Raw genomic sequence first — 19,339 nt, 5'->3', positions numbered from 1 at the left:
TAGTAAACAGAAGACTGATAACTCTTAGGATTTATTACCAGTGCTAAGATTCTAGGAAGATCTGCTTCTATTTGATTCAAATGTTAAGAAAGATATGATCTTTTCTAAAGCGAAATACTTTGTTATTAAAATGTTCAAAATAATAAAAATATTGTTTATAAAGTTTCGTTTAAGCAAATTAATGATTTAAACAACCTTTAGACTTTTGTTAAAGTTTAATTGTTTATTTTTTTTAAGATCATTCGCAATCTGATGATCAACGTTTTCGTTCGTAAATTACTATTTTGTGAAGTTCAAAACCCGTTTAAAGTGTTCTCTAAAGCTAAAAGTTTACTTTGATTGCATCTATAAACAAAAAAAAAACGACGTTTAGTTTTTTTGAACAAAAATTTCCATTCAAATAAGTTAAAGTTTAAAACGTGAAACATGTTCTATTGTGTTATTTGAGAGTAGTGTGACCGGTGGTAACGTCATCGCATTTACCTTAAATATCGTTAAAACATCATAATGATCTTATGAGCGTAGGGTTTGCGACATCTAAATTAAAGGGAAATTTTATTTTTAAAAAATTGGGAAAATACGAATTTTTTGCAATTCCTTGAACTTAAGATTTTGTAAAATACCTGTTATAATGATCGTGATGTTTTCTAACTAATTATAGGTAAAAAAATACATAAACATTTTCTTAGTATAGCAAAACAAAAGTACACAAAACGTGCAAAATGTTTATACAAAAATAACAAATAATAATAACCACTCCCTCACTGCCACAAAAAAGCAACTTAAAAGATCATTAAAATGTTATCTGTTTTATTTTTAAATAAAACGTAAATTAAAACCATTAAATCTTAAATCACAAAATCAACAGACAAATATAAAATTAAATACGAATTTAAAAATAAACAAAGAACATTATTAAATTTAGAGAAAAATGTGTATTTAGCAATAAACCTGTTAAAATTCTTTTTACTCAATTTACTTATTAGTTTTAAATTGCACTTTTATGGGAAATTGTTGACAAAATAAATAAGTCGGTTAAAAACGACTTTAGAATACCTTAAACCAATGCGTTTATTTTTACAAGTAAGGAATTTATAAATTTTAAAGTGTCTTTAGCGAGTGTTTCTAAACAATTAGTTTTTCATAACGAATAAATAAAAGTGCATGACAAAATTCAAAATTACTGCAAACAACATGTGGTTGTTGTTGCTATTATATGTACATGTTGTTGATACTTAAACAAAAAAAAACAACAACAGTAATAGTGATAGAAATAGATAGGTTTGGTTTTAAACTGACATTAAATCAATATTGTTTGTTTAACTGTCTCTCAAATGATATTATTCTACTCGATATATTGCGTGTATGTTGTCTCAACTGAGTACCCTATAGGCATCAACAAACTATTTGCAATATCGAATAACCAAGCATTTTTATTCAAAAAATTTTCTAATTAGGTATTTCGAATCAAAATTCACCTCTGAAAGAAAGATCTAGGTATAAAAACTATATTCCTTTTCCTACTTATACCAAAAAAGGGCACCTTTGATATTCGACTTGTCTGATCCCACCTCACATAACTATTATCTGTCTAAAATAATTTGTCTCAATCACTTTTTGACTTAAAATACAATAATTATCGAATAAATTGTTTATTTTCTGTAAAAAAAATATGTACTCACTCATTATTAACAATTTGTAAAATGTAATTAGTTATTTTTTCAATCAAGTTGAGAATTTTAAATAATTGAAATTGCAACCAAAAGAAATCTATAACAGGAAATAGATTCTAATGGAAATCTTGAGTTAATTGAAATGTCACTTGTATTTGGTAATAGATTTCTGAATTTTACAATTTTCTAATATCGCATAGAAAGATAGATGTAAAGATTGATAGATAGTTAGATAGATAGATAGATAGATAGATAGATTGATAGATAGATAGATAGATAGATAGATAGATAGATAGATAGATAGATAGATAGATAGATAGATAGATAGATAGATAGATAGATAGATAGATAGATAGATAGATAGATAGATAGATAGATAGATAGATAGATAGATAGATAGATAGATAGATAGATAGATAGATAGATAGATAGATAGATAGATAGATAGATAGATAGATAGATAGATAGAGAGATAGGTAGATAGGTACATAGGTAGGTAATCTGTATTTGAGCAATAACCAATTATTTGTAATTGAAACAGAAGTTTCACCAATTACACTTACACTTAACAACAACCAACTACAATTACTTGTAATTTTGTTATAATCATATGTAATTATGTTACAATTATCTGTAATTGTGCTACAATTACCTACAATTTTAAACAAATGTGTGTAATTGTATTTTAAAGTAACAAGTAATTACAGAGGGTAAGATTCACAATTACAAGTAATTGTAATTGGAAAATTTTAAATTAAAAACGAGAAATTACAATGTAATTGAATATAATCACTAACCCTCAAACCCGGGTTTCAACACTAGTTTTTTAGTTTATTTTTCTGCAATTACAAATTGTAATTACAAATTGTATTTTCAAAAAAAAAAAAATAATTTGAAATACAATTTTCTAAAATACGACTAAAAAAATCTCTACGACAAATCGGATATTCTGAAAAGCAATTGGAAATTACTGAAATACTACTAGAACTTTTTGAAATACCACTGAGAAGCTTATTGCAAAAAGTCGCTATGCCACAAAATAAAAACAGTAGAACAGAATTTGAAAGTTCGGAAAAATTCTCAAAATTTTATGCAATTGAAATAATTTTTCGATATCGAGTGGCTTATTATGTTACTGCAGCAAGTCCTTCCAGTAAAAAGACCTTAAATGTAAAAGGTTTATTAATGATGACTCCTTTAAAGTCCTTGCTTAAATTCTCTTAAAGATAAGAGTATCTCGATTGGCATAGCCATTTCAAATTTCAACAATGTTGCCACATTTCTTACTCAAGCACTCCCCCTGTACTATTTGTCTAATAGTCAGCATCATTTAAAAATTTGTGACAACCATTTAAATCAGTTAAATTATAACTGAATAATATTATTCACATAATTTAATTAATTTGGAAAAAAAATTTAACACAATTTTAAAAATAATTTCCTTTGACGTAGATTCCATTAAATAAATTGCTAAAAAACAAAATTTTTTTTTAAAAAATCATAATGCCAGAAAAATCGAAAAAAAACTATTGAAAAGTTTTTATTTTTCATTTATTTTATAATTGTTTTATATTCGTTTTTTTTTTTTTGTATAGAAATATAAATGAATGACGTTACATTTAAAGAGAAAGTACAATTTCCGGTGTGTAGTTTTATTGTTTTCTTCTCTAAAAACATGTCATTTTGAAAAAAAAAAAAAAAACAAAGTTTTCCAACGGAAATGTGAAAAATGTGTAGAATGTGAATAGTAGAACTTTAAATGAAACGTTAGTTGTCACTTTAAAAAAGTGTAAATCATGTGTGAAGTTTTATTAAAATTTATAACAACAAAAAAATTTAATATCTCTAACAAATGATCAGTTGTTAATTTGTAAATTAAATTTAAAAAAAAATAACATATTTATAATTTAAATACAACAATTAGAATGTAAATTTATGCTTAACTAATTTTAAAATACGTTTTTTTTTCACAATTAAATATTTTTATTAAATAATAAACAAACCAAAAATGCTCGGTTACTGTAAAACATTTGGGATTAAAGGTTAAATAATAATATTGTTTAAATAAACTTATTTTAATGAAAAATAAATATGTTTTACTATTATATATGTAGGTACCTATGTACCTAATTAATATTTTATTAATTAAAATATAACTTTGTATATTTTGTTATAAATATAATAAAATTTTGTCATTTTAAATGAAACAAAATAAATAAACTTGTTTAAACAATTCAAAAAAAAAAAACACAAAATCTACACCTGGAAATATGTAAATGTCAGCAGTTAAAAATGTAAAGATGAGAAAAAAATCCAAAGGCCTAAAAAACACTTGACGTCAGTAGAACTTTATTGCATTCAAATAATCGTAAAATTTTGTGGAGACTAGAAAAAAAAGTAACGTTTGTTGTTTTTTTTAATTATATTTGCTTTTAGTTAAATTAAAAAAAATATATATTATTATTATCATCATCAGAATAATAAGTCAATAGAGAATTACAGTGTGTAGCAATGCAGAAAAATTCAAACAAATTTATCGGTTTCAAACGACTTGACGTTAGCCCCTATATTTTAATTAAGTTTAGGTTGAATTCCCAGCAGTTAGACTAACAGTTAAAATTAGGTCCATGGACATTATGACACACCAAAAAGTGTAAAAGTATCCATGGACGTTATGACAATTCTTAAAAGTGTCATGATGTCCTTGGACATTGTGACACTTTAAAAACAAAAATTTATTGGAAAATTTGTTTAGAATTTAGGAAAGGAAAGCTTTTATCCCAAAAAGAATTGCTCCAAAATTTCGAACTTCTTCAGTATGTAGGTCTTTTCTGGGATATTTTGAATACCAATTAAGACTTTTTAATGAACAGACTTTTAAATACATGGACTTTTATTCATAAACAATGTGACACTTTTGAAATTGTCATAACGTCAATGGACATTATGTAACTGGACATTATGACACGCCACTTAAATTACGGTTATAGACTAAGGTTCAGTCAAATTCAGTCCCAAACATACACTTTGTAATGCAAGTAGAAAACAGTCGCCTCTTTACTGTATCCCAAGTAAGCAAGAAAGGGGACAGTTGTCATGGTACTGCTAATGACAACCAACCAGTCTTAGTGGGTCAAATAATTAGTTCGGGAATACCAATATGACCTCTTTTTAAATGGAATAATAAAGAGAGATGTTTCAGAAATTGAAATAACAATTTGAGAAGCTGAAATAGAAGAGTTGTAAGATGTAGATGGTCCATTCTACTTGAACATTTGATAAATCAGATTAATCTGAAAAGGGTCTTCTTCCAGTACCAAACAATTACATGGATGCTAAGGTACGGACCATGCTAATAATGATTTCTTTTAAAGTTATCATAATGAAAGTTGCAGTGAACCGATTTAGATCTGATTCCAGATATAGTTAATGCATCAGTAGTGTTATTGTCATTTAAATAGCCTTTCCTAAAATACGTAATGGATAAGTATTAATGTAAAATACACAAGGATCAGGGTGATTTAATAGTCAGTAGTTTGACTATTATTGTAGATTTTCATATAACAAGCAGATATCGTTGATTGGTGTTTGTCAGTCCCACAGAGGCAGACCTAAGAGTTAACTAAGTTTTGTATACATTCATACAATGTCATTTAAAGTTTTTGTGATCGAGCAAGTATTCTTAATAGATCTAGATCTGATTTTAGTTCATATTCCTCTCAGATAATATATAAGCTTATCATCAACTTGTAATCAAACTATAGATTGACATTTTATCGCAATCAGATATTCGTTAGCAGCTTGAACTCTAATATAGATTTTGAAAATTGTGTACAATAAGCTCAATGACGAACCTCATCTAATTCGTTACCCTCTTAATTGCTAATAATTTAGCTTGAAGCCGGAGGAATTTTTTTATTCCTTATTCTTTAATTAAGAAGACTCCACTAAGTTTTATTTCATTATCCTAAATGTATTAGGTTGTCAAGAAATTGCCAGTATTTTACGTGAACACCTGCTTTGACGGCCTTATTTCATGGTGGCCTTTTTCACCCAATGGGAAGACTTGAGAACGGTCTACCATACGCCCCTGAATCCTTCAATGAAGAACTCAGGTGACAATTTTGTACATGAATGTCCAGGTTCATGTACCCTGAATCCTTCTATGAAGAACTCAGGTGGCAGTTTTTTATATGAATGTCCAGGTCCATATACAAGCTGAAGTACTCAAACTATCTATTATTTTGCCATAGTAGCCCCGTTGCGGAATGACATGCAGCATAGCCTCAAGCCCAATGTATACCCCGACAAAGAAAAGGCAATCACTGGCGAATCAAGCTTCCGGATATACTGGATTATGACCACCCTAATGATGCCATGAAAGTTGCATGCATTATTTAAAATGCTATCCCCATCATCCAATGACCGATTCCAGTGCATTCCTTTACCTGTTTAAGCCCGCGCAACCACTCCACTGAGATGGCCCTGCAATAGCACCTAGAGACATATTTAGTAGTCCGAAATACCCAACAAAATGGATCAGGATCCCTCTTTAATGAACTGATCTATGTGAAATAGTATGTAGGAATTTCTAAAGTAATTCATTCCAATAATTGCACCGCGAATTACTTAGTCGCGCAGCATGGGTCAATATATTCTGTTGAGATGGCAACAGCACCGAAGAACTTCCTGCATCGAAAATAGTTTCCTGAAGAAAATTTCTTCTCTGTTTGATTTGCATTAGAGGGAGTTGATTTCAGATCATTGTGGTACGTTCGGTTAATCCCCCTGGATCTTTTTTTAATGGTTTTAGTCGGAGTTTTATGAATAATAGAATAGTGATGGACGTGCGGTATTCCTTTTATCAATAAATTTTTTCTTCTTTGTCTTGGTATAAATATAATCACCCCTATCTCCACTTTTCACTTTTTTCGTTCACCTATTGTGAAATTTGTTGATGGAATGTTGTAAACATTGAACAGCTGTTCCATACAAAATCAACTATTGTGAATTGTTCACAACAAGTTCACGATAGCAATTTATATAAAGAAGAATATTGTCTTTCAGATTTGATGTGTCGGTTATGTCAGAGATTGTTAGAGATTAGATTGCTCAATTACTCGAGAAATTATAGGACTTATATTCTCGAAGATTTTTTTCAAAAATCATGAAAAAATTCTAATTATTTATTTTTATTTAATAAATATTCTCAATAATGTTGCGTTCTAGGACTTAGCTTGTTCTGTTGAAGGAAGTTGAATGATTAGTGAGTGTATATGTATAAATATTCAAAGAAGTGATACAGTCTTCTTAAACAGATTTTTGAGAAGTACTTTTGCATGGGAACTAATTTTGATCGATTTTCGTACTGTGAGTGAAATTACATTTCTAAATATTTTCCAAAATTCCACAAATAATTGACTTTACAATAACCCCAGTGTAATTTTGTATAATTTCATTTTATAAACACAATATGAAAACTAAATTGCTGTAGTAGTACTTAAATATAATAAATTAATTTAAATTTACCATTTCGTACATTTCTATGGGCTCTTCAACCAAATTTGTATACTTTAGTTTTTCTTTTATTTTTGTACCCACCATCAGAAAAGCTTAGGGGTATATTGATTTTGTCATTCCGTTTGTAACACATTGAAATATTTGTCTAAGACTCATAAAAAGTATTTTGGGTTCTCATTAGATTCTAAGACGATTTAGCCATGTCAGTCCTTTTGTCCGTCTGTCTGTCTGTCTTTTAGAATCACTACAGGTGATCACACGGAAAGAGCTAAACAGTTGAAATTTTGCATAAATATTCTCTATTGCAAAGGTTTGTTTGGTATTGAAAATGGGTAATATTGGTTCAGATTTTTGGATAGCCCCTGTACAAGTGGTCCTCCAAAAAAAAAACAGCTTTAAGAAGTACGAGTAAAGCGAAATACATAAGTTTCAATTGAGTCGAAATCTTTCTGCCAAGTTTTTTGAGTCCATAATTGACCGTACCAACCCCCCCCCCCCATATAAGGTTCCCTTCATAATATGACTATAATACCCATTACTCGACACACATAAGTTTTATACGAGCCAAAATCTCTCTACCAAATTTAGTGAGGATCCGTCCATAATTGACCCTATCGCCCATACGAGGTCCTCTTCAGAAAATTACTTTACATATATTACTTACAATATAATTTGACATAATTAAGTTTCTTTCGAACCAAAATTTCTCTTATCAAATCTCATAATTGACCCCATTTATTTAAACGATAATTGCTTGCTTAAGAATACGAGTTAATCTTGCTATCGAATTTCATGGGAATGGAAACTCGCCCTATGCCTCATATAAACCCCCGTTTAAGAAAATTACATTAACGCTAATTACTGGCATAAAAAATAATAGAACACCGATGATATTCAATGGAAATAAGTTTAATATGAACCAAAATCGATCTAAAAAAGTAATGATAAGTCTATAATTAACTGTTCCTCTTAATAAAAGGTAATCTTTGGAAAATTTGAAGAGGAGGATTCAGAAAATTACTATATAAGATCTTCTTTGGAAAATTTGATGAGAAGGATTCAGAAAATCACTAGTGCAGCGATGAAAATCTATATAAAAAAGCTTATATTCTTGGAAATGATTTTTCATTTCGAATTTAATGTGAACTGATCTATAACTGACCCTCAGACCTTGTAGAAGATTCCCCTCAGGGTAGAGTTTTGGTAATTTAAATACGAGTTTTCCATATTTAAAAAGACGAGTATAGCGATGAAATTCAAAACATAAACAAGTTTTATTCAAAACAGAATCTTTGTACAAATAACTAACGGTTCATAATTGATGCATACAGGAACATTTTCAGAAAATTACTCATACGCCCACGGTTTAAAAATTGAAAAAATATATACTTTAACAATAAAATTTTTAATTTTTGTTCAGATAAAAATATAATATAAAGTAAGATATTGTCTTTCAATTTGATGAATCGATTATGTCTTTATGTGCTATTTCCAAATATGCTTTGTTCTAAATGAAACTAATACTTCTGAGTCGTCTCAGAAGTTATGCAACGGAGCAAAGACGGTTAGAGATTAGATTGCATAAGCATTAGAAAAAAGTGCGTATATATGATCCGGTATCCACCAGAGAGTTAAAAGATCATTGCAATACTATCGATGAAGCCGCTTTTTCAGATTTTTTTTTCATAAATCGTGTTGTAGGACCCAACTTGATCTAAGTTGAAAGAGTTGAAAGATCATCGTGATACGATCGGTGAAGCCATTTTTTTCAATTTTTTTCATAAATCTTGATTAATTTCGATATATTAATTTTTATGCAAAAATTTTTCTTAAGTTCTTTGTGTTGTAAGACCTAAATTGATCTAAGTTGAAAGAGTTGAAAGATCATCATGATACGATCGGTGAAGCTATTTTTCCAGTTCTATGTAAGATCCTCTTCAGAAAATTACTCATACGCCCACGTTTTACAAATTGTATAAAAATATTTTGTTTTGAAAAATTAATATTTTATTAGTTCAAAAGAAATCGGTTCATAATTGACCTAAGAAATATCACAAATATCACCCTGATGTCTATAAGGGAGCATTACTTTTACAGCATACGTTTTGATGGTGGGTATATGAGATTCGGCACAACCGATTACAACATTCTCACTTGTTTTATTTATTATTTTCTTAAACTTGTCTTCTTTGGTCTGTTAAGAATACAAAACTGGAACAAAATGAAGGAAAATATTTACCTGGCTCTCTAAATGGCATATAATTTAATTTAACATTTTCACTAAATATTGAATTTCTCTACTGTAATTTAGTGCAATTTTCTACTCAATCTCTTGTTTTTTTACTAAAATATTTGTAAGAGCAGACAGATAATTGCACTAGCAGACTTAAGTTCTATAACAATAACTAGGTAGTGTACTCCAACCTGATGAGGGGACAATATTGAATTATAATGATATTTTTATGGTGGGAATTAAAGGTTGCAGACAAATTTGATAAAAAAAAGAAAGACAACAGTCAAAAAGAAACTAGTCAAATGACCTACAACAATATACTTAAATATCATAAATTATTTATATGACCTGGAAAATTTTGATCAAATAATAATAATAATAATAATGGTTTTATTTTCATTATTTTTTCCGTTTGTAGGTTATAGCTGACAAATGACATTTAATATTTTGCTTTTTGTTTTTGTATAAATGACACAATGATAAAACTAAAACAACATGCAAAGTTATAAAAGTTAAAAAAATATTCAAGTTTTTTTTAATAGTTATTTACATACATCAAAAGTTACTAACAAAAACTCTAAGTCTTTGTTAAGAGTTTTAATGTGTAAATAAGGAAGTTTTTTTTTTGAATTGATAATTTTGTCTAAATAAGAAAAAAATGTTAAGTATATTAAATAAAACGCACAAGTTTAATTTGTAAATCAATTATTTATTTCCTTGCTAATGTTCAGTTAGTATGATAACACAAATTAGAGTTCAAAAAAATGGGGTTTAGTGGGATTACTTACATTCCATGAAAGGGATTTATTAAAAATAATACAAGGAAATTGTAAAATATATATAAAAAACAAGTAAGAATTCTATATTCGGCTGTGCCGAATCTTATATACCCTTCACCATGATGTGTTTAAAGCCTTTTGTACCTTTTGAAGAACGAAAAAGTACCAAAAAGTCCCCATCTATGGGTCCTCAGTTAATCCGGGCCATACAAACTTAATTACATGTTCCTAGGTTTAATATTGTAGAAATTGTAAAAAGTACCTTTTGAAGAACGAAAAAGTACCAAGAAGTCCCCTTTTACTGGTTCTCACTTAATCCGGGATATACGAACTTAATAACATGTTTCTAGGTTCAATATTATAGAAATTTCAAAAAGTACCTTTTGAAGAATGAAAAAGTACCAAAAAGTATCCCTTTCATGGGTCCTCACTTAATCCTGGCCATACATACTTAATTACATGTTTCTAGGTTTAATATCGTAGAAATTGCAAAAAGTACCTTTTGAAAAACGAAAAAGTACCAATAAGTCCCCTTTTATGGGTCCTTACTTAATCCGTGCTATACATAATTAGATGTTTCTAGGTTTAATATCGTAGAAATTGCAAAAAGTACCTTTTGAAAAAAGAAAAAGTACCAAAAAGTCCCCTTGTATGGGTCCTCACTTAATCCGGGCCATACATACTTAATTACATGTTTCTAGGTTCAATATTGTAGAAATTGCAAAAAGTACCTTTTGAAGAACGAAAAAGTACCAAAAAGTCCCCTTTTATGGGTCCTCACTTAATCCGGGCCATACATACTTAATTACATGTTTCTAGGTTCAATATTGTAGAAATTGCAAAAAGTACCTTTTGAACAACGAAAAAGTCCCCTTTTATGGGTCCTCACTCAATCCAGGCCATACATACTTAATTACATGTTTCTAGGTTCAATATTGTAGAAATTGCAAAAAGTACCTTTTGAAAAACGAAAAAGTACCAAAAACTCCCCTTGTTTGGGTCCTCACTACTTAATTGGGTCCTCACATGCATACTTAATTTCATGTTTCTAGGTTCAATATTATAGAAATTTCAAAAAATACCTTTTGAAGAACGAAAAAGTACCAGAAAGTCCCCTTTTATAGGTTCTCTCTTAATCCAGGCTCTACATACTTAATTTCATATTTCTAGCCAATAACAAAACATTAGTGCTGCTCTCGCTCTGCTACTCTTGCTCTGCTGCTCTTGCTCTGCTTTGCTTTTATAAACAAATTACAATAACAATATTTACCGTATTGTTATGTATTTTGTTTTTGTTTTTTGCAGTTTCTGTCTGAGCATGAATAAAAAATCTAAATTTTATATGAAATTTTCAGAGGTTGTCTCGGTTTTTTGCTCATATCTCCGTTATTTATGGACCGATTTTGCTGATTTTAAATAGAGTTCTTGCCGGTCGTATGTCTGATAGAATTATGGAAGATTCGGATCTCGCAGATATCTGGGGTCTTCTAAAAACTGATTTCAACAAACATACAGACAGACAGACAGACGGACATGGCTTAATCATCTCCGCTACCTATAAGGATCCAGAATATATATACTTTATAGGGTCGGAAAATTATATTATAGAAATTACAAACGGAATGACAAACTTATATATACCCTTCTCACGAAGGTGAAGGGTATAATAAACATAAGAGATGTAAATAATAAATTTCGTGGAAAAATAATTAAGCTATTGGTAGGGTGATTTGACATTTTCATTTTTTTGTATAACCTTCACCTTCGTAAGAAGCGTATTAATGCTGAAGTGCTTTACGTAAACACTTGCCGTGTTGGCTTTATTTAACGGTGGTCTTTTTCAAACACTGGGTGAGCAACAGTGACGACTCAACCGACCGCCCCATTGGGTGTATCTTAAACACAGGAAGCAATTTAGGTATATGGCATTTCCGCTCCAGTATACTTGCACTTTGCTCAAGTGATTCAGCCATCAAATCTCTGACCACTGTGGTAAATCTGGTTTGTAAAGAGTTTTTTTCTAAATTTAACGTTATCACTTGCATCGAACATTCAGCCCAAACACCAACCAATTTCCAAAGTTTAGTCGCACAGTCAATACTCTTTTAATCGACAAGCCCTTTGGCCAATCTGAATTCGAAAGTGTATATTGAAATCAGTTTTCAGAAGACCCCTGATATCTACAAGCTCCGAATCTTCGCTGTTTCTATCAAAGTCAGAGTTCCTTCTAGGAGCAAATGGTGTAGAGGCAACCTTCTGAGCGAATATACCACCAGAAACTTTACAGATAGTTCTAAAATGAACTGCATTAGTTCTGGTGTCTTCTATGCAGAAGCTGGAATAAGCATATATCACCGTCTTCCCAGGCTGAAATAATTGCGTTATTGTCAGCCTGTAGGATACTATTTGACCTCAATATTCGCTGCAACATAGAAATCTTTGTCAAGCGCCACTTCTCTCACTAAACTCTTATACTACCACTTCCCTATCAGTAAGACAGTGCAAAAAGGATCTATCAGGGGTCCCTATGCATAGAGCCTACTTTTGTACTGAACAGGCCGATGAACTTGTCATAATGGAATCGGCTCTTGATACTTTCAATGCCATCTTAGTAGCAACTCTGTTAGGTTTTTATCAAGAGAGGTATCCTCAGATTCTTTCATAAAAAGGCTTAAAGTAGGTGGAATAACATAGACCTAAACATATCAAGACTGAAATCAGCAACAACAGGACATTGGGTGATAGGCAGACATGCAAGTTAATGCCTAGCCCTGGCCACAAAGAGAAACCGCTTCCTTAGCAGTTACTTCATATCAAACCTTGGCAAAATATCTAGATGTATGATTAATGACATCCTCAGATTCCACACAACTACCACATCTGACAAGTGGAGTGTTCCGGTAAAACGGAGTTTCTTTATCCTACATGACAGTTCGCGTGCAGTGAACTACTATGTTAACCAACCAACCATAATTGCTTTCTTTATCCTGGTATAAATACAATATAAAGTAAAAACGTTTCTTGGCTTTTTTAACCGATTACATCTGTTTATGCTGTTTTAAATGGAAATAATGCTTTTAAAGCATCTCGAAAGTTATGCTAGCTCAGCATGAAGTAGCAAAAATTATCCTTCCGATAAAGCCGATAGAGATTCAGATTATATATATACGTTTTTATAAGTATATATCATCTGTTCAATTCTGGATCCTAAGTCGATCTCACCCTGTATGTTTAAGAAACATAGATCCTAAACATTTTTCACCAAAAAGTAATTGATTACGTTTAATTAGTAGTCGGATTACCACTTCACCTAGACCGAATTCAAAAGACCTCATTAAAAAGACAGTTTAGACACTATAGTCGGGAGGATATTATGCGTTTGTGCTGATGTTTGTAACACCCAAAAATATTGGTCCTAGACCCACCTAAAAGTGATTTAGCTGTATCCGTCCGTCCGTTTGTCTTTTGATTGAGGGACGAACGCTATTGAAAATGGTTGAAATCGGTTCATTATTTCGCCTAGCCTCTATACAACCGAACCCCCCAATCAGGCCTTTAGACTCATAATTACGTTAAATGTTCTATTATATAGATATCACATAAATATCACTACCGATATTTATAACAATCGGGCCTCATTTGACCCCCATACAAAATCTACTTCCGAAAATGACTTGAAGGTCAAAATTCACTTATAATCATTAATAAAACGATAAAAATCTTTATAAATAACTTTGAAGTAGACGTAAATTCCTTTACCGAAATTTATAAGGATAGGCCCATATTTATCTCCCATTATACTCCCCAATGAGCCCTCTTGTAGAAAATCTGATTTTTTTGTCAACCATAAGTAAAAATATTCCGCAATAAGGTTAAAAACAGATTAAATGCTTTTTTTAAATCCACATTTTTAACATTCTGACTGGTGTAGGGTACTTGTACTTGTTTTAATCAATTGGTTGGTTGGGTTGGCATCTTTTACGATGGGCAACTTTTCAAAGTATCCTCCATTTTTTCATTCAATGTATCTATTGTAATCAGACTAACTGTTTAGAAATTATAGATATAATATCTGAAATGCTTTTCATTCAAAATACCCAGATTGTGTCACAAGCCAACGGACTAGATCGTTAAAAAGATTCTAGCAGAACAGTCTTAAAACTCATTCATCATGTCTCCAGTGTAATCGATTCTCTCTACCTTTTGCAAATGTTTGCTGTACTTTAAAATTGTTTTAATTTTTACTTTAGAATTCTCTGATATTATTTTCATATACACAATGAAATCATTCCAATTAAAATTATTCCAAACAAGTTTTCGTTTTTTTTCTTCTACCAAATCAATGCAACATTGTCGGTGTGTCTGTCAAATTGCTCAGACCCCCTCGATGTGTCTGTCGGTCCAGTTGTCTGTGTTGTTTTTTATTTTTCTTTTTTTACCATTTATGTAGGTTAAATGCTTTTTTATACCATTATATTCTCTTCTTTTTTTTGTTTTGTTCATTACGTTTGTCATATAATTAAAATCTAAATAAAGTTCATAAAATAATCACCTTAAAAAGAAACAAGAAAAAAAGTAACATTTAAAATTAAAACAAAAAAATTAACAACAATTTCTTTGTTTAATCACGTAATTAAAGAATGTCTTTTTTATGTATTTTGTGAGAATGTACAAAAATTTGTGTTTTTTATACCCTTCACCTTCGTGAGAAGGGTATATATAAGTTTGTCATTCCGTTTGTAATTTCTATAATATAATTTTCCGACCCTATTAAGTATATATATTCTGGATCCTTATAGATAGCGGAGTCGATTAAGCCATGTCCGTCTGTCTGCCTGTCTGCCTGTCTGTCTGTCTGTCTGTCTGTCTGTCTGTCTGTCTGTCTGTCTGTCCGTCTGTCTGTTGAAATCAGTTTTTAGAGGTCCCCAGATATCGGCGAGATCTGAATCTTCAATTCTTCAGTTAGACATGCTTTCGAGAAGATCGCTAATTAAAATCAGCAAAATCGGTCTTTAAATAACGGAAATATGAGCAAAAATCCGAGACAACCTCAAAAATTTTCATCAAAAAAGCCACATTTTTTTCATGCTTTGTTAAAAAAGCAACAACAACACTAAGAACTGGATAAAGATGTACATGTGCGTGTGGAGATGTATTTGGTTTTGTTCAGCTGTGTATTTATTTTTTGTATGTTTGCATGCTGTTCTGTTCTCACGAAGGTAAGTGGGTATAACAAGAACAAGGAGATAAAGCAGTAATATGTTGGTAATACAGCTCATCTTTGTTTGAGGGTGGTAATACAGTTTGACGGTGGTATTACAGTACAACGGTTAATATTTCTTTCTGCTACAGTTTATATTTGTTATATTTGTTATGTGTGACATGTGTGCAGAGATACAAAATAAATAAAAACTGTTTTTTGAAACATACATGGTGAAGGGTATATAAGATTCGGCACACCCGAATATAGAAATATTACTGGTTTTTTTTTTGTTTGTTTGTTTGTTATTTTTGTATAAATTTTTAATTAAAAATACAAATTTCCACAAATGGCACATGTGATTCATTCACATGTTTGCATTCAAATTGCTTATTTAATAAAACATTTATGATGATGACAGTTAAACTATATTGGTATTAAAATAAAATTAGTTTTAATTTCAAATTTTATATTGGAAAATATATATATATGGAATAAAAATCATTCAGTTTTCTGTTTTTAATTTAGCCATCCAACCATCGTTCCATTTTTCTATTCATTCAACCATCCATCCATCCATCCAACCATGCTTAATTATTTAACCGGTCATACCTCTATGAACTCAATCGAATGTAGAATGACTGAGTTAATGAATGAATGAATATAATACATAAATGAATGAATGTGTGAATATAAAGTCTTAATAATTTTTGTTCAATTTATTGTACTACGTAATTATGAGGGTGCTAATAATTCTGTAGAGTACTTTGATTAAATTGCAGATTACTGTTGTTGTTGTTGTTGTCTTTTTTTCCATTTATGTAAAATATAGAACATGACGTCTTTATTACACCTAATGGACAGAGTTGTTAAAGAATGAGTTTTCGGAGAAATAAATTTTACGATAATTCAAAAAAGTTTTAGTACAAGCTGATAACTATTCAGTTGACAAATCCAGCTACTTCGTAACACATAGAATAGGATATAGTCTGTTGCATATACAAGTTTATAGCCTATCCCATAGACAGGACAGGGATATCTCCCTAAGAAGACTAAGTCGATTAGTTCATAGACTAGTCATAAGATTGTCTATGGTCGAGTTCAAAGCCTACAATAAAATGGGTCATGGAATAACTAAAAGTCTAGTTCATAGAATATATTATATTATAGACTTCCCAGCAAAAAAATAACATCCAAAGAATCGAAAAAGAAGTAGAGTTCACTCCATGGAAGTACTGAAAAAGAACTTAAGAAGTGATGATTTTAACACAGGCTTGTCATAGAAGGGATGTTCTTTTTATTTGATTCCACTTTCACTACATCTGAAGTCATTCTGAGGAAGTAATTTTTATGTTCTTCTTTTGGAAGTAAATAAATAAAATACATGCATTTATTAATCAACCCCAAAATAAAATAAGTTTAATTAAAAAGAATTCAGTACAAAAAATATACCTTTAATTTTAAACAAAATTGGATTCTTTTCGCTTCTTTGGAAATCAATAAACATCACTTCCACAGAAATTAAACAAATTAACTTAGTGCTACTTTTGAAGTGGTGATAAATGTTATTCTTTTGAAAGTACTTCGTTTTATTTTTTATACCGCGAACTCCTTTCCTTCTAAAGATAGTAAGCCGAATGACCTGGTATAGATATGATATATACGGGGAGAGTATTTACTTAAAACTTTCTTACAATACAATACGGTCTTAGATTAAACTTTATCACCTCATATCGCCCTAATTGCTTTCTGACTGTCGGTAAATATGTTTACCCCTATTGACGCCATATATAATCCAATTTATTCAATCTGTTATTGCTCGGACATCAGTCTGGAAACTAGACTTATTATTAGGTAAATGGTAGTATATTTCTGAGTCTTTAGGTCCGCTTTGTACCCCAATTTACTTGATCATGACAAAGTTCCTAACAAAGATCCTACAATCGGACACGATCGATGATTGTGTATATAATGAAATAATTATGTCATGATCATTCTTTAATATATCCAATGCTACATAGCAGTGTTAAATGATTTCTATAATCAGCATAATCGATTATAATTTGATAAATATTTGCATTTTATACATTGTCTTCTATACTTATATATAATATTGTGTTATAATATATTAATTAATGTAAGTTTTTTTCTCTTTTTTTCAGATCAACTTCCATTTCTTTGTGTAAGTATTTGAGACTAAATACTGTGGTGCCGATATCGAAATCTATTTTTTATATTCTTTCATTTAGTTGTCACTGAAAATTAAGTGGTGGTATAAGTACAAATTGTATCTCACCGTCAGAAGACGGTATGTAGGAAAAGTAAGTGCTGGTGTAAGTACAAATGTTCGTTAATGAAAATCGATGAATTTTTAATACTTTAAATTATTTATCTATTCCGTATGATTTGATAATGACAATTTTTCAAAATGAATTCATTATTTTAAATGTTGTAAATGTTGCCGATGAATAAATGTTAATTGAAAACCTGGTTAAACCTATTAACTTCATGGTTAGTTGAGTTATTATAAAGTGAACTGAGTAAATATGCAGAGATGGCAACAAAGATATTTTTTAAAAGCGATTCAAAATAATTGATAATAAACAGTTATAGGTCGTATAAAGAAGGTAATTTCAGAAGTTGTTTGTAAAATTCCAGTTCTTAATAATAAGCTAAGAAAATAAGCCCTACGCCACTATAGTGGAGAGAGTATTATGGGTTTGTGCTTATGTTTGTAACACCCAAAAATACAAGTCTTACACCCACCTTCAAGTATACCAATCGTTTGAGAATCACTTTCTAAGTTGATTTAGCTATGTTCGTCTGTCTGTCCGTCCGTCTGTGTGCCATGTTAAGCTTGTGTACACGCTACAAGTCACAATTTTCAAGATAATTTAATGCAATTGGGAACAAACTCTCCATTTGACCCAAAAACAAACGCTATGGAAAATCCTTGAAATCGGTCCATTATTTCGCCTAGCCCTCATACAACCGTACCCACCAAATAGGACTCTTGGGTCCATAATTATGTTATATAATCTAGTATGTCAACAAAAACTTCGTTTTATAAAGGTCTAAATGACACTGGCGGTTTTTAAAACGATCGGGACTTATTTGACCCTAGCTCCTATATAAACTCCCCTTCAGAAAATGTAAAGATCAAAATTCACTTATAAACACTTTTTTTTAAAATCCACATTTTGAACATATATACACTAGTGTAGGGTATCATATGTCCGGTCATGCCCGACTATACATTTATACTTCTTTATTCATACAACCGATTTAAAACGATTTTGTAAATAAATTTGCATAATAACTCCCTAATTCCATCTCTGTATAAATATGAACTATTTCCATATTATTAAAACTACGTTAATTACACTACAGCATGTGGTTGTTAGAAAATTGAATAGAATGCGCTCAAAAAAAACTGAAATTCAACTAAAAATAATGTCTTCAATGAAATATGAAGCGCAAACATACTGTATTCAAAAAGTGTCTTAAACAACTTATAGAGAAACTCTTTCATTAACCCCCGAAAAAAATAGGGTTAATAAAAGTTTTAGTGTAAAATTTTTAATTACATTTTGTATAGAAAATGGCTTTTTAATACACAATCACTGACATATAGTACAACGAATATCGAGAATATAAAATAAACTGTACACCACATGTGGTGTATCAAAAATGTATTATAAAATGAAAATTGTTTATATAGATATATGAATAGTTACGTTAGTAAAATTTACATAAAGGATGTATAAAATTAATTAAATTTAATTTGTCTATAGAAAAAAGTTGAAACAATTTAATAAGATCTATTTGAAAAAAATTAAACAAGTAAAAGTGGTATATCCCAGCTAACATTTGGAAGAATGTTGGATGATTAATCAGTAAACTGAGACGTTTTTGACTACTTTTGATGACCCAA

The 19,339-nt window shown here is 30.2% G+C and overlaps 1 protein-coding gene across 1 annotated transcript in view; it reads left to right on the top strand.

Annotated features, from left to right (window-relative positions):
• LOC111679542 (protein GDAP2 homolog) overlaps positions 1-19,339 on the top strand; it is a 90,528-nt gene that overhangs the window by 37,170 nt on the left and 34,019 nt on the right. Inside the window, exons 2-3 of the mRNA XM_046954097.1 lie at positions 17,568-17,587; positions 17,655-17,726. The gene's annotated coding sequence lies outside the window, so the exon portion shown is untranslated. The remainder of the gene's footprint in view (positions 1-17,567; positions 17,588-17,654; positions 17,727-19,339) is intronic.

This window comes from Lucilia cuprina, chromosome 6 (assembly GCF_022045245.1).
Source record: "Lucilia cuprina isolate Lc7/37 chromosome 6, ASM2204524v1, whole genome shotgun sequence".
Lineage (NCBI taxonomy): Eukaryota > Metazoa > Arthropoda > Insecta > Diptera > Calliphoridae > Lucilia > Lucilia cuprina.
Note: the sequence above shows the minus strand (reverse complement) of the source record. Positions and strands in the feature narration are given on the sequence as shown.